This window comes from Nomascus leucogenys, chromosome 1a, assembly GCF_006542625.1.
Source record: "Nomascus leucogenys isolate Asia chromosome 1a, Asia_NLE_v1, whole genome shotgun sequence".
In the NCBI taxonomy this organism is placed as follows: domain Eukaryota; kingdom Metazoa; phylum Chordata; class Mammalia; order Primates; family Hylobatidae; genus Nomascus; species Nomascus leucogenys.
In genome coordinates, this window is record NC_044381.1 from 65,306,889 (window position 1) to 65,321,687 (window position 14,799).

At 49.0% G+C, this 14,799-nt stretch overlaps 1 pseudogene; it reads right to left on the bottom strand.

Moving 5' to 3' along the window:
- Positions 1-652: 652 nt before the first annotated feature.
- LOC100590618 lies at positions 653-12,251 on the bottom strand (annotated as a pseudogene).
- Between the last annotated feature and the right edge of the window lie 2,548 nt (positions 12,252-14,799).

Genomic DNA, 14,799 nt, shown 5'->3' on the forward strand with positions numbered 1-14,799 from the left:
TTTTTTGTAGGGATGGGGTTTCACCATGTTGTCCAGGCTGGTCTCAAACTCCTGGGCTCAAGTGATCCTCCTACCTTGGCCTCCCAAAATGCTAGGATTATAGGCACAAGCCACTACTCCCAGCCTTGTACAATTTAAAATGGTTACACTGATGAATTTTACATTGAATTTCACTTCATCGGAAATTTTTTTTAAAACAACAAGAAACTTCTTTAATGGACACATAAATTCCCTGGGGGCCTCATTGCAATGCAGATTTGGATTAAGGAGTCCCGGTGGGTCCTGAGACCCTGATCCCCTTGCTTCTCACCTATGGCTACATTTTGAGAAGCAAGGCCACTCGAAGGGCCCCCACCTCTGTGAATCAACCCCCTGCTCCATCTGCCCCTATAAATAAGGAGTGCTAAAGCACAGATGGCGGGAGCGGGCGTGTCCCCAGGTCTGAGCCTGGAGGGGGTTGCCGGCCTCCCCCAGGCATGGAAGTGGAGGGAGAGGGGGCTGTAAACGGGTTACTCTGTCAGCAGACACAGAGGAGACCAAAAAACAGTAGCTTTTATTTCACACGAAACTGAGGAAGGAAGGAGAGAGGACGGTGCTGGCTCTCAGAGGGTGCTGCCTGGCAGGTGCACCACCTCCAGCTGCTGGGCTCCAGCTCCGGGGCTCAGAAGCCATCTGAAAGAAAGCAGCGGCCTCCATTGAGCAAGCTGGGGTGTTGCAGGGTACCCGCCCCGTGGTGCTCAGCAGTGCCTTCCCTCCCTTCCCCAGCCCCCGGGAATTCCTGAGCTAGGGACACAGGGATCAAGGAGAGAACAGAGTGCAACCCCATCCCTGCCTGATCAGTGGGGGTGCCCGTCTTCCCTGCGACGGTTTTGGGGTGGAACAGGAGTGGCTCCTCAGGGGAAAATGAAAGGAGCTGAGGAGCTCCAGTCGTAAGAAGGCCAATGAAGCAGGCAGCTTCTCCGCGCCGGGGTTGTGCTGAGATGTCATCTAGGGCCGGCTCTTCCAGAACCTCGTTTGACACCTTGACACCGGGAGGCAGCGACTGGGTGTGGGGGCGGGGTGGTAGGGGAGGGGAGCAGGGATGATGCCGTCCCGATTCCGTCCCCAGGGGGCGCTGGGACCCTCCCTGCTATCCAGGCTACACCTGTGCCGTGTAGCAGCCGTCCCCGTCTCGTCTGCACAGCGCCAGAAGACAGCAGCCCAGAGGCTGTCCTCTGCCACCTGCACTGCTCACCTTTTCCAAGGATGTCGGGGACGGGGCTGAAGAGTCCCCCGGGCAGGTTCCAGGCCAGCTCCTCTAGCAGGCCCAGCAGGCCTTTCACCTGTGTCCCCAGGTGATCCACGGTCTTCTGTACCATCTAGAGTGAGAAGGTGGGTAACGTCCAGGACAGGAGTGGTGCCACGTTCTGCTTCATTAGCCAGGTCCTAAGGAGCAGCTGGCTGTCCAGTGGGGTGCAGTGGGAAAGGACTGGGAGCTGCGGGACCTGGGTTTTCCTCACTCAGGCTCTGCCCCTGCCTGCCTCAATTTCTGCAGATGACAATGTCCTATGGGGCTCGCTCTCTAAGGCTCCTTCCTTTTTGGCACTCAGTCACAGGTTTGGACGAAGCGCGTGTAGATTACCTTCTCCCTTTTGGACTTTGCAGCCTGGAGCTCACATTCCTTTTGCTATTCTGCTCCCTGGTGGTGTCTCTGCCAAATGACAGATTTTGAAATTTACTCAGGGTTCTTAATGGTTTTTACCCGTGTATGCCATGGACCCTATTGGCCGTGTGGTGAAGCCTACAGACCTCTTCTCAGAATAATGCCTTAAATGCAAAAAATAAAACATAGAATTACCAAGAGCACCAATTGCATTAAAATATTATTCAAATATTAGGCCAGGCATGGTGGCTCACGTATTAGGCCGGGCGTGGTGGCTCACGCCTGTAATCCCAGCACTTTGGGAGGCCGAGGTGGGCAGATCACTTGAGATCAGGAGTTTGAGACAAGCCTGGCCATATGGTGAAACCCCATCTCTACCAAAAATACAAAAAATTAGCCGGGCATGGTGGTGCATGCCTGTAGTCCCAGCTACTCAGGAGGTTGAGGCACAGGAATCACTGGAACGTGGGAGGCGGAGATAGCAGCAAGCCGAGATTGTACCATGCACTTTAGCCTAGGTGACAGAGCAAGAATCTGTCAAAAACAAAATTTAAAAATTTGGATGTAACATATGTATTGGCTGGGCACAGTGGCTCATGCCTGTAATCCCAGCACTTTGGGAGGCCAAGGTGGGTGGATGGCTTGAGCTTAGGAATTCAAGACCAGCTCAGACAATATAGCAAAACCTCACCTCTACAAAAAAATACAAAAATTAGCCAGGCATGGTGGCACATGTTCCTGTAGTCCCAGCTACTTGGGAGGCTGAGGTGGAAGGATTGCCTGAGCCTGGGAGGTGGAAGTTGCAGTGAACCGAGACTGCGCCACTACACTCCAGCCTTGTCGACAGACAGAGACCCTGCCTCAAAAAAAAAAAAAAAAAAATGTATTTATTAACTCACTAACTCACATGGTCTAACATCAGGCCTAACAACAACTGAAATTTTTACATAATGAAAGATATAAATGTTATGTTGAGCTATTCATAACTAGAAGAAGATGAAATTATCTGGATTTCTATTGATGACAAAGTTATAGTACTATTAACACCACAGCTTGCTGTCTGTGTTTATGATGAATGGGAATGCTCAATTTCAGTTAAAGGCTTGTGACAATAAAGATGAAAACTTTTCCCCACACAAGTTAGGAATCGTGGCTATATAACAAAACAGGGACTGGATTTCCACCTTCCCATCGAGTAATGATGCTGAAATGTCCTGGTGGGGTAAGTAAGGCCTTAGGGGAGGCAGGGCCCATGGGGGGCTCGCCAGCCTGGCAGCCTAGATGGGAGGGTGATGTTGGACAAGGTGGCCCCAGGGCAGGATTGGCCCGATGTCCTGACACTCCAAAGCAAGCTTGCATCTGCCCACAGAAACCATCCTAGAAGGTGGTCCTGAACCCACATGTCCTTCCAAAGCACCCTGTTACCTCCTCTATGACATCTAGACAGCATTGCATAGCCACGTGTCTGTCACACGCTGTGCTCTGAGCTGAGTCTCCTCAGGGAGTGGTGAAGGGTTCTGCAGCTGTGGGAAAACAAGTCTTGTCACTATGGGACGCTTAGTTTTCCATAATGCCAGAGACTTCTGTAAACACTGGGCTCAAGTGAGGTCAGTCCTCAAAGCAACCTCAAGAGCAAGCAGAGGACGGCCCAGGTGGGGGTCAGTGTGCGAGTGTCAGTTATCTCAATCCCACCAGTCTCTACAGCCACAGTCACCTACAGACCCAGATGGACTTCCTCAAGGAGGTGAAGCCCAGGGAGGAAGGGAGGGCAGGCTTCAGCCAGGAAGAATGGCACCTGCAATGATGGAGAGGCCTGAAAGAGCGTGGCTCACTGTGCAAAGCCTGCAGGGAGCCTGCAGTGGCTGGAGATACAGAGTGGGCGGGAGAGAGACTGGAGAGGGAAGTCCTGGAAATAAGGCCGAGGGGGCAGAGCTTTAACCAAGAGGCTTTAATAAACCAGTTCTGATGCTTGTTTTTGTTGTTGTTGTTGTTTTGTTTTGTTTTTGACGGAGTCTAGCTCTGTTGCCCAGGCTGGAGTGTGATGGTGCAATCTCAGCTCACTCCAACCTCCGCCTCCCCGGTTCAAGCGATTCTCCTGCCTCAGCCTCTCAAGTAGCTGTAGGAATAGTGAGGAAGAAAATGAGAGGAGGTATTTCAGCAGCAGCATTGACACTGGGAACCCATTAGTAACAGCTGTCATGTGACGAGTGCTTACCATGCACCATGTAGGGTGCTCACTTAACCTCTCCAACAACCTGTTGTTATGCCCAATCTACACATAGGAAAACTGATGCACAGAAGGGTGAAAGGATGTGTCCATAGTCACTACTCATAAGCAGAGGATCTGCCATTCAACCCGTTCAACTCTTGACTGAGAATTGTTCTCCTTGAGTTAGCTCTTCCAGGCACCACCAACCTTCACAGCAGAAGTCTGAGATCCCTGATTCCAAGCTCAGATTTCACAGTTGGTAACCCTAAGATGCCTGTGGGGCACCAGGGTTGGCCAGAACCTTAGAGAACACTGACACTCAGGAAGGAGTGTGCTGCCCCAGCAGTCAAGAGAAGCCAAGAGCTTTACAGATTCTACAGGGGATGAAAAGGGTCAGCATGGCCAAAAGCAGTGGGAAGGTCTAGCAAGGTAAGGACTGGAAAGAGAGCACGGGAAAGGCCCTGCTAAATTTCACCCCAGCACTTTTAGGAGTGGAGGAAAAGCAGAGTTTGGGTTACCGTGACATGAGAAGGGAAGGTGAGGTTGGGGGTGGAAACTTAGATTCTGGAAAATTTCATGAAGCTTGGCTGTGAAGGAAGGGAGATTGGATTGCAAGGTCTAGAGAAGTATTTATGGTTGTCATTTGTTTTTGTTTTTGTTTTAAGCATTGGAAAACACAACCATGCTTACAGCCTGAGGGACAGGAGGAAGACAAGAGAACCCAAGGAATGCACTTCCTGAATTGATGGGAGGCCCTGGATCCAGAGTGGGTGGGACCACATCTGGAAGGAAGATGGAGGGAATGCAGCAAAAATGGGCAAAGGTAAACCATATAACTAGAGGGCCAAAAAGTGGAGGGAGCTCCCACCTATTAGCCTCTATTTACTCAGTGCAGTAAGATGGAGATCATGTAGGGAGGAGAGCTAGATGTTAAAATTTCAAGAATTCTATGAGTAGGTTGCTAAAAACAGACATTAAAATACTGACCATGGTATCTGGAAATGGTAGCTCGTGCCTGTAATCTTAGCACTTTCGGAGGCCAAGTGGGAGGATCGCTTGAGGCCAGGAGTTCAAGACCAGGCTGATCAACATAGTTAGACCCCTATCTCTAAAAAGAAAAAGTTTTTAAGTAAAAAAAGAAAAAAAATTGTGGCCATGATGAGAACATTTACACCACAGAAATCAACAACCCCCCCTCATTTTTTTTTTTTTTTTTGAGAGCCAGTCCATCAGTGCACCACTAGGTAAGGGACTTGAATACAAAGAGGGCTTCAAAAGAGGATGTGCAGAATGAGGGATGCAGTGGAGGAGGACCATGCAGAATGAACTGGCATCAACAAGGAATCCTGGAAGCACGAGTCCTCCCCCAGCAGTGCTCCACAGTCTGGGTGCAGAGTGGCAAAGACAGATGGCTGGATGGAGCTGAAACCTAGGAGTCTGCAGGATGGATGTGGTGGAAGCAAGGGGCCAAGGAACTGAGATTTGGCCAGCCAGGGGTTTAGGAGAGGATCCCTGGAATCCAGCTGGGATAAGGAAAGAAATGAGGCCAAGAAGAGGGCCAATAAATTGGGAGAAATGGGGGCTGAAGAGACTGGAGGTCTTAGGAATCACAGGAGGAACAAGAGGTAAAGAATATTGCAATTTTAGCTTTTAGAGTTAGAGCAGCTTCAGATAGTGACAATATTAAGGCTGTGGCCATGGATGTGGGCATCCAAAGCTCAGTTGGGGGAGAGAGTTACGGAACTGATCTCTGTACATGCAATGTTTGTAGCTGTAAGGCCTTAGTGTTGGATGGGTTGGCCAAGGGGTCATCTGCAGTTGTCTAGAAGTGGGACAGGCTTGAGATAGGATGGATCTGGTGATGGTTGTGTAACTCTGAGAGGCCGAGTGATTTGTCTAAGGTCACACCATCTGCAAATGCCTGGAACTCAGGCACCCTGACCTCCAGGCCTCATCTCAGCAAGATGGGGCCCCCTGCCCTGTGATTTTCTGATTCCAACTCTGTCTAGCTCTCAGCTCTTCCACTCAGGGATGAGAACAAGACCAGGAACAAAAACGTCCTTCCACTCTGAGCATCTTTTGTGGAGAATAATCTGTTTTTCAAATTCTCCTTTTCATTATTTCCCTCCAGTGAACTTAGAAAAGACTCTTCCAAAGATAATGGTGTTATTGCTGAATCTGGGGAGGGAGGAGGACATTATAATGGCGCTTTGGTTATTTTTTTAAGGTGAGTCTTTTAAAGAGCTATACTGAAATATTTACAGATAAAATGCTATGCTGTCTTGGATTTACTTCCAAATAACCCAGGCCTGGGTGGCGATGGGGGAGAGACATGCATGGATATTTAGAGCAAAGAGGATGGGCTGACAGTTGCTAATTGCTGAAGCTGGGTGATGAGCACATGGGGGCGCATTCAGCGATTCCCTCTACTTTTGTGTGCATGGTTTGAAATGTTCCGTAACAAAAGCTGGCTGCCTGGCGGGGTTGTCAGCAGAAAGCAGCAGCCATCGTGGGCTGCAGGCATCCATGTAAAATATTCAGAGAGACAGGCCCCTGGGGGCTATGCTCCGTCCTGGCCCCACATTCTGAGAAGGCCCTTGAGAGGCAGGAGCAGGTCTAGAGGAGGCTACAGGAAGCGACTCCTCTTTTTTTTTTTTTTTTTTTTTTTTTTTTTTTTTTTGACAGGGTCTCACTCTGTCACCCAGGCTGAAGTGCAGTGGCATGATCATGGCTCACTGCAACCTCTGCTTCCTGGGTTCAAGCCATTCTCCCACCTCAGCTTCCAGAGTATCTGGGACTATAGGCACACACTACCACACCTGGCTAAGTTTTGTATTTTTTGTAGAGATGGAATTTCACTATGTTGCCCAGGCTAAGCTCGAACTCCTGGGCTCAAGTGATCCGCCCGTCTCAACCTCCCAAACTGCTAGGATTATAGGCGTGAGCCACCACACCCAGTCTGGGACTCCAAATTTTAACTCAATTGTCTCAGCTGAAACTGGGCTGCTCGGCTTGGAGAGGAAAAGCTCTGAGGGGGCCCGAAGAGCTGTTCTCACCCACAGAGTGGCTGACCTGGGGGAGGGCCTGTCATCATGAGTCTGTAGATACACACACCCCCTGCTGGCTCTGTCCAGAGGCCTTTGGCCAAGCCTTTCCCCAGAGGCTCACCTGCCCTCTCCCAGACCCTAGCCACTCTCCCCTCACACACCGCTCCCAGGCTCAGGCCAGGAGGATGCAGTGTGACCCTGCCAGCCAAGTGAGAGTCTGGCTGCTTTGGAAGTCAGGAGCAACCAGAGCCTGCTCCTCTCCACTGGCCTAAAAGACCCTGTTCTCTACATGTCTGTGATGAGGTCTAACTTGGCTCCAAAACCCGTCCAGGGAAAAGGCTGGGCTGAGGTCGCTCCCCACATGGCTCAGCACTAATCCTTCACATCTGGACAAAGCTGTGCTCTGTGTACCCTGGAGTAACTGTCCATGAGCTCATCAAGTCCTCCATGGAGTGCATCTGAGAGAGCAAGCTTGGAGCAGGGCCTGACATTGTACTGCCTGCTCCCTCTGCACCAGGGTCCTCACCAGGGTGCTGACTTGAATGCATCGTGGCAGAAAACATGCTGGAGACCCCTGTTCTCAGCCTGGTTCAGCCACTAATGATTGTGGGATGGTGAGAAAGTTTCTTCTCCTCCCTGAGCCTCTGCTGCCTCCTCCATAAAATGGGTTAGGGTAGGCTTGAGGCCCTGACTCCCCCATGTAGCTCATCCTTCATTCTTCTCTGTCTTTCGGAGGCTGCAGAGAGGCCTCAAAAATTAGCTACAGGAGCTGGGCTCGGTGGTTCACACCTGTAATCCCAGAGCTTTAGGAGGCTGAGGCAGGAGGATCACTTGAAGCCAGAAGTTTGAGGCCACCCTGGGCAACATAGTGAGACTCTGTCTCTACTAAAAAAAAAAAATTAAAAAATTAGCCAGGATTGGTGGCATATGCTTGTAGTCTCAGGTATTTGGAAAGCTGAGGTGGGAGAATTGCTTGAGCCCAGGAGTTTGACACTACAGTCAGCTACGATTGCACCACTGCACTCCAGCCTGGGTGACAGAGAAAGACCCTGTCTTGCAAAAAAAAAAAAAAAAAAAATTAGTAGACACGCATATGCACCCATGGGGCTGTCAGAGGCTCAGACAAGGGGAGTGGAAAAGGCTGAAGGATTATGATGATTAACCCTGAGCAGCCAAGGCTGTGGCTCCGCAGGGCTCCCTTCCTTCCTTTCCTCCTCCTCTCCCAGGCCCCGCCAGTTGGGAAATGGACCTCCTTGGATGCTGCATTGTTTTCTCTGGCCCGGCTCCTGCTCGGGGCCTGATGTGCACCCTAGATGGTGGCCATGGGCAGGGCATCCTGTGCTGGTAAGTACAGGCTGCTGTGGAGCCCAGAGGCCCCAGGGGAGGGCTGGGCTGGGCTGGCTGCCCCAGTTAAAGAGATGTGGCCCCTGGGTCCCATCCTCTGAGGTGGAAGTACGGCTCCCTCTACTTCCAGGCCTTATGGGGAGACCTTTTGTATCTTTACCCAAACAGTAAGAAAGTGCCACAGTGTAGATGATTTCTGCATGCTCGGTGATGAGAAATGTTTTCTCAGTGGCATCTCTGAAAGATGCTGCTGTATCTTCTGAATTGTCAAAGTCACACTCTGCTTTGAAAAACAACCCTGGCCACCTGGGGGTTAATTATATTTCACCACATTCAATATAATAGAATAATAAATTTACCACATCCAATATTTATACTAAAATGTATGATTCATTCAAAACCATCCATGGGTTTTATTTTTGAAAGCAGCAGAACACTATTCTTCAAGTGTTTCTATAAAAAACTCCAAAATGTGGGCCAGACATGGTGGCTCACGGTCTAAAAAGCCATCAGGGATAAAGGTTCCTCTGAGTGCTGCTAAAAGAAACCAAGACTAGGGCCCAGTGTGGTGGTTCATGCCTGTAATCCCAGCACTTTGGGAGGCCAAGGAAGGCTGATCAATTGATGTCAGGAGTTCAAGACCAGCCTGGCCAACATGGCGAAACCCCCCTTTCCCCAGTGTCTACTAAAAAATGCAAAAGTTAGCGAGGCGTGGTGGTGCGCACCTGTAATCCCAGCTACTCGGGAGGCTGAGGCATGAGAATTGCTTGAACCCCGGAGGCAGAAGTTGTGGTGAGCCGAGATTGCACCACTGCAGTCCAGCCTGGATGACAGAATGAGACTCTGTCTCAAAAAAAAAAAAAGAAAAAGAAAAAAGAAAGAAACCAAGGTTGGAAGTCGGACATGTTAGAAATAGCTCTCAATTTATAGAAACTATAAGGGGTGGAGATATTTAAATGACGTCAAAGAGATGCAATTAGCAAAATCTAAATGTGGAAAACTTTGCAGGACAAACTTAGTTTCTTCAACAACAACAAAAAATTAAGTAAAAAAAGGGAAAAGAAGACTTACATATTTAAAGAGACCTAACAGACATATTGACCAAATGCAGTGTATGTAACCTTATTTGGATCAAACAAATGAATTGTAAAAAGATATGACACAATCAAGGACATTTGAACAGTGATTGAATATTTAATGATATTTAATCACACACTGTTTTTGGAGCCTGATCGTGACATTGTAGTTATGTTTATTGAAAGAGTGCTTATCTCTTAGAGGTACACAAGGAAATATTTATAGATAAAAATACATGATGCCAGGCCAGGCGTTGTGGCTCACACCTGTAATCCCAGCACTTTGGGAGGCAGAGGCAGGTGGATCACTTGAGCCCAGGAGTTCAAGACCAGCCTGGCCAACATGGTGAAACCCTGTCTCTACTAAAACTACCAAAATTAGTGCCTGTAGTCCTAGCTACTTGGGAGGCTGAGGCAGGAGAATCACTTGAACCTGGGAGGTGGAGGTTGCAGTGAGCTGAGATTGCGCCACTGCATTCTAGCATGGGTGACAGAATAAGACCCTGTCTCAAAAAAAAAAAAAAAAAAAAAAGAAGAAAATATACAATGCCTGGATTTCCTTTAAAATAATCCAGGGAGAGGAGAAAGGGTGGAGACTATAGATGAGATAAAACTGCCCATGAACTGATACTTGTTGAAGCAGGGTTGATAAGTACATTATATCATTCTTTCATATACTATTATTTTGTATTTTTTGTATCCAAAAGTTTTCATAATCAAAAGTTAAGGTATATCATCTAAAATCCGAAAGAATATGCACAAAAATGTAGGAAGTCAATGCAAAATTACACTAACACATGAATATTTTCCTCCTTTTCTTCTTTTTTTTTTTTTCTTTCTTTGATGAAGTCTTGCTTTGTCACCCAGGCTGGAGTATGGTGGCTTGATCTTGGCTCACTGCAAGCTCCACCTCCCAGGTTCAAGTGATTCTCCTGCCTCAGCCTCCCGAGTAGCTGGGACTATAGGCTTGTGCCACCAGACCTGGCTAAATTTTTTGTATTTTCAGTAGAGACAGGGTTTCACCATGTTAGCCAGGCTGGTCTCGATCTCCTGACCTCGTGATCTGCCCGCCTCAGCCTCCCAAACTCCTTTTCTTCTTTATCTGTAGCAATGAGCATACATAATCAGAAAGAAAAATTACGTTTAAAAGTGGTTTTAAATTAAAGCCTCTGTACAAGTTGTGGCTAAAAGGGGCACCAAATTAGCCACTTGTGGGCAGGCTGCTCCCTCCTCCCTCTGGGAGAAGCACAGGTGCTGCTTTGTGCCTTTAGCTCCTGGAGAGCCTGGGGCTGAGCTGGGAGGGAGTAAAGGAGAGGGGGATGGGAGGGTGTGTACTGGGGCCTGTATTCTATGCTGGGCAGAGTCCCAGCCACAACTCATGCAGCTTGTGAGGAAGCCATTGGTGGTCATCCTTAACAGGTGGGTAAACTGAGGCTCAGAGAGATCAGTGGAGTCATCTGAGAGAATATGTGTTGATGCATGTTCCCTGCTGGGCACTTCCTCTCTCATCTAATCCCTGAGGCCAGCCCTGTGGGGTGGGTATCATTCTCCCCAATTTATAGAGGAAGAAACAGCACCAGAGAGGGGAAGAGATCACCCAAGGCAGGGGATCCGGAGGGCTGGTCTGGATCCTTTCCCCAAGTGCTTAATCCCACAGTTCACCAGGCCCTGAAAGGCACCAGGAGCTATCTTAGCACAGGGCACTTCTGCCGAGGTCGGGGCAACGACTGAGGGGCAGGAGGCCTGGATGCTTTGTGAGGGCTCTGCCTTGGCACCACCATGAGATCTGAGCTTTCCCCTCACCTGGGCAACTGGAATGAGCAATAGCCATCCCTGGCTAAGTGGGGTTGTGGCTTGTAAACTGTAAAGTCCTGTGCAATGTGCAGGGTGGTGGAATGAGCATCTGTGTACCGCCCCAGACTGCAGTCTAGTAAGTCACCTGACATGAATCACCCTGTCTGAGCCTCACCTGTGAAGGGGCAACATTAAGCTGCGGGGGGAGGTGGGGGGAAGAAAGGGGACAGCGAAAGGCAAGGAATCCAGCTAATGGAAGGAACCCCAGACAGCCTCTACCTCCCGCACAGCTCTCCATCTCCATCCAGTCCCCCATCTCCACCCAGAACAGCTCAGTTCCCCAGAGAAGCTCCCTGGAAACCAGGAGGCTGACTTCTTCACCAACTGCAGAACCAGCTGAGGCCACCTGGCAGGTGAATCGGTGGCCTTTCTCCTGGGCTCGCCTGCCTGGCTCCTTAAGGCTGTGCTGGGCTGGCTTGGGTCACTCACCCTTTGGTATCTGGCTTCTTAAGCAATGTCCTATAAAGCCAGGCCTGAGCCTCCGCAGGCCCTCTGAGATGGAGCTGGCCTCCGGGGCTGCCCCACCCAGCAGCTGTGACCTCCCAGCCCAGATCCTGGCTCCTTCTCTCTTGCCAGCTCTACTCCGGGCATCGAGCTTCCCTCTCTCTCTCCTTTTTGGTCTCTCTCAAATCTTTCTCTTATCCTCTCTCCCTCCACCCCTTGCCATTTTAGTCAGTCTTTCTCTTTCCTTCTTCCCTTTTGTCTCTCAAACTCTTTTTTCTTTCTATCTTGGTTCATACCTGTTCAGGGAAAGCCTCTTTCTGTCTCGGCTTCTCCTTTTTTCCTTTTCACTGTTTATTCTTCCCTCTCTCCTTTATCTCTCCGTTGCTCTACTTCTCTGCCTTTTTCTGAGTCTGTTTTCTCTCACCATCTTTCTCTCCATCCCTCCCTCCCTGCATCTGCCTCCCTCTCCATCTCGCTGCTGTGTCCAGCTCTCTCTCTAGCTCATTCTTTCCTCGACATCTGCAGATCTCCCCAGCTGCGTGTCCCCTGCCGTGCCCCGCGCCCCACTCACGGGCCAAAGCGCCTGCGGCGCAGAGCCGGGCCAGCCCGGCCAGCTCGCAGAGCAGGGGCCGCATGGTGCCAGCCTGGCTGAAAGCAGCGTGGCATGTGCCCGCAGCCGTCCTTCCCGGATCGCCCTCGGCAGGCCCGGGAGGAAATGCTCTCAGTCCGGGCCAAAATTCCTGGGCGGCTCCGGGCTTTCTGGCTGGACAGAACCCGCCCCCTCCAGAGGCCCCTGGGCACCCCGTGGGCAGCACAGAACCCAGAAACCCCCGGGAGCTGAGGCACCGACGTGCCACCTGGGCGCCTCCAGAGGAAAGGGGGCCAACCCCCGAGTCCCCGCGCCTCCTGGGGGCACGGGAGGAAGGGGAGGGATTGGGTGAGGTCATGGGCTCAAGGCGACTGAGCCTGGGATCAGGAGTTTGTTATGAGCCCGTTTCACAGGCCGGCAGACTGAGACTAGAGAGAAGTGTCTTCCTCAGCATCACTCTCAGCCATGGCACAAGATCTGAACCCTTGTCTCCTGGGAGTGTGGAAGGTTTTCTCTGTCTACCAAGAACAAGAAATTAATTCTAATTACATGGAACAGTGTCTGCCCCTAAGAGGGAGACCCAGACACTCACTGCTCTGGTAAGGGAGTGATAGCAATGTGAAAAGGTACTTTTCAAAAAAAAAAAAAAAAAAGGTAAAATCATGACTCTCGTAAAGATATGAAATTAGCATATACTAAAGGTTTTATTTAATTCATTATTAATGAGGGGACAAGTAAGATGGTGCAAGCAGTCCAAAGTTTAGAACACAGTAGTGGAAACTTCCCCTATGGGACATGCCCATCCAACAAGTGCAACAAGAAATTAAGTTTTAGTGAAAACACCAAGCAAAAAAGCTACAGCTCTAACTTCTCTGCTGCAGAGCCCTGAGTGCCTTGTCTGGCTGTAAGAGGAACACTTTCATCACCAAGCCTAGGAGAATGCCTTTGTCCATCAAGGGTCTCCACTGGGGTTAACTGGAGCCCTTGCAGATCAAGGCTGCCTCTCTGCCTTCTGTGTTCCTGGCTGTGGCTGTGCAGTTGTCCAAAACAGTCACCACCCTAACCAGTGATCCAGTTCTCACTCCCTCCTCCAGAGCAAGATGAAGAAATTGTGGTTCTGAGCCGGAGAATCTGAGACAGACTCAGATCTAAATCTTTTTAAAGCCTTCAAGGAGATGCCCACGTGAGCTGGCCCAGAAGAAGAATTTAGTTCAGGAATGCCAAGAAGTTCTCATGCTTGGTGGTAGGACATTCCTTGATAATTTAGCCAGGTGGGAAGTTGTCAAAGGACTGCCAAACCCATAAGGATTCTTGCAGCTCACAGCCAGGGGCTACCTTATATTTTGAATATAAGATTAAGAAAAAAAACACACAAAAAATACAATACATTCTTGTTGTGATAAAGCATAAACTAAGTATACAGAGTAAAACATGAAAGTTACGAATTCCCTCTGTCGAATGATTCAGGTCCAGTTCCCTCAGCTTGGTAGGCTCTGCCTGTTCCACATCCATGCATTCCCCAAATATGTAATGTATATTCAGACACAAATGTATATACATGAGATCAAATCATAGATATTTTGAAGATTTGCTTTCATTCATGTTTACCTCAGTCATAACATTAAATGTTGGCTGGGTGCAGTGGCTCACGCCTGTAATCCCAGCACTTTGGTAGGCCAAGGTGGGTGGATCACCTGAGGTCAGGAGTTTGAGACCAGCCTGGCCAACATGGTGAAACCCTGTCTCTACTAAAAATACAAAAATTAACCGGGTGTGGTTCTGGGTGCCTGTAGTCCCAGGTTCTTGGGAGGCTGAGGCAGGAGAATAGCTTGAAACTGGGAGGCTAAGGTTGCAGTGAGCCAAGATTGCACCATTGCACTCCAGCCTGGGCAACAGAGCAAGACTTTGTCTAAAAAAAAATCTTGGAGATCAATCTATGTGAGTACAGATAAATCTACTTCATTCCTTTTAAGAGTTACAAAATATCTCATGAATGGGTGCAAGCGGCATTATTTATCCAAACAGTCCCCTATTGACGGACATCTAGATTGCTTCCTTTTTCCCTCCAATATAAAACAAACTTTAATAAACATACCTTTGCATATATTTTTATGTACATAGTGCATATTCATGTATTTCTGAAAGGCTGGAAGAGGAATTATTGGGTCAAAGGGACTTTTACATTTTGTCAGATAGGCCAAAAACTGTTCTCCAAATTGTCACTAAACCCACAGGAGGGACAGGAGGGACAGGAGGGACAGGGGTCTTCCAGCGCGATTCCAAGGTGCACTAGAGTACACGTTTGGTCTACGTAAGAATTGGGCTGCAGGGGGCGCCATTTACACAAAATACTTCTGGATTGGAGCTAACTGAAGTGTAAACCTAGCGGTCACCTACATTCTCCAGCACTGGATATTTATCATTTAAAATTTTGACAAGACAGCTCGATGATGGAATATGTTACCTTGTTGTTATTTTTATTTACATGCTATTTATTATGAGTGAGGTTAAGCTTTATTTGCCTCTTCGATTACTTTTTTCTATTTTCCTCCTTTTCCTTTATGTACTCTGACTATTAATGCAATGCCTGTTAT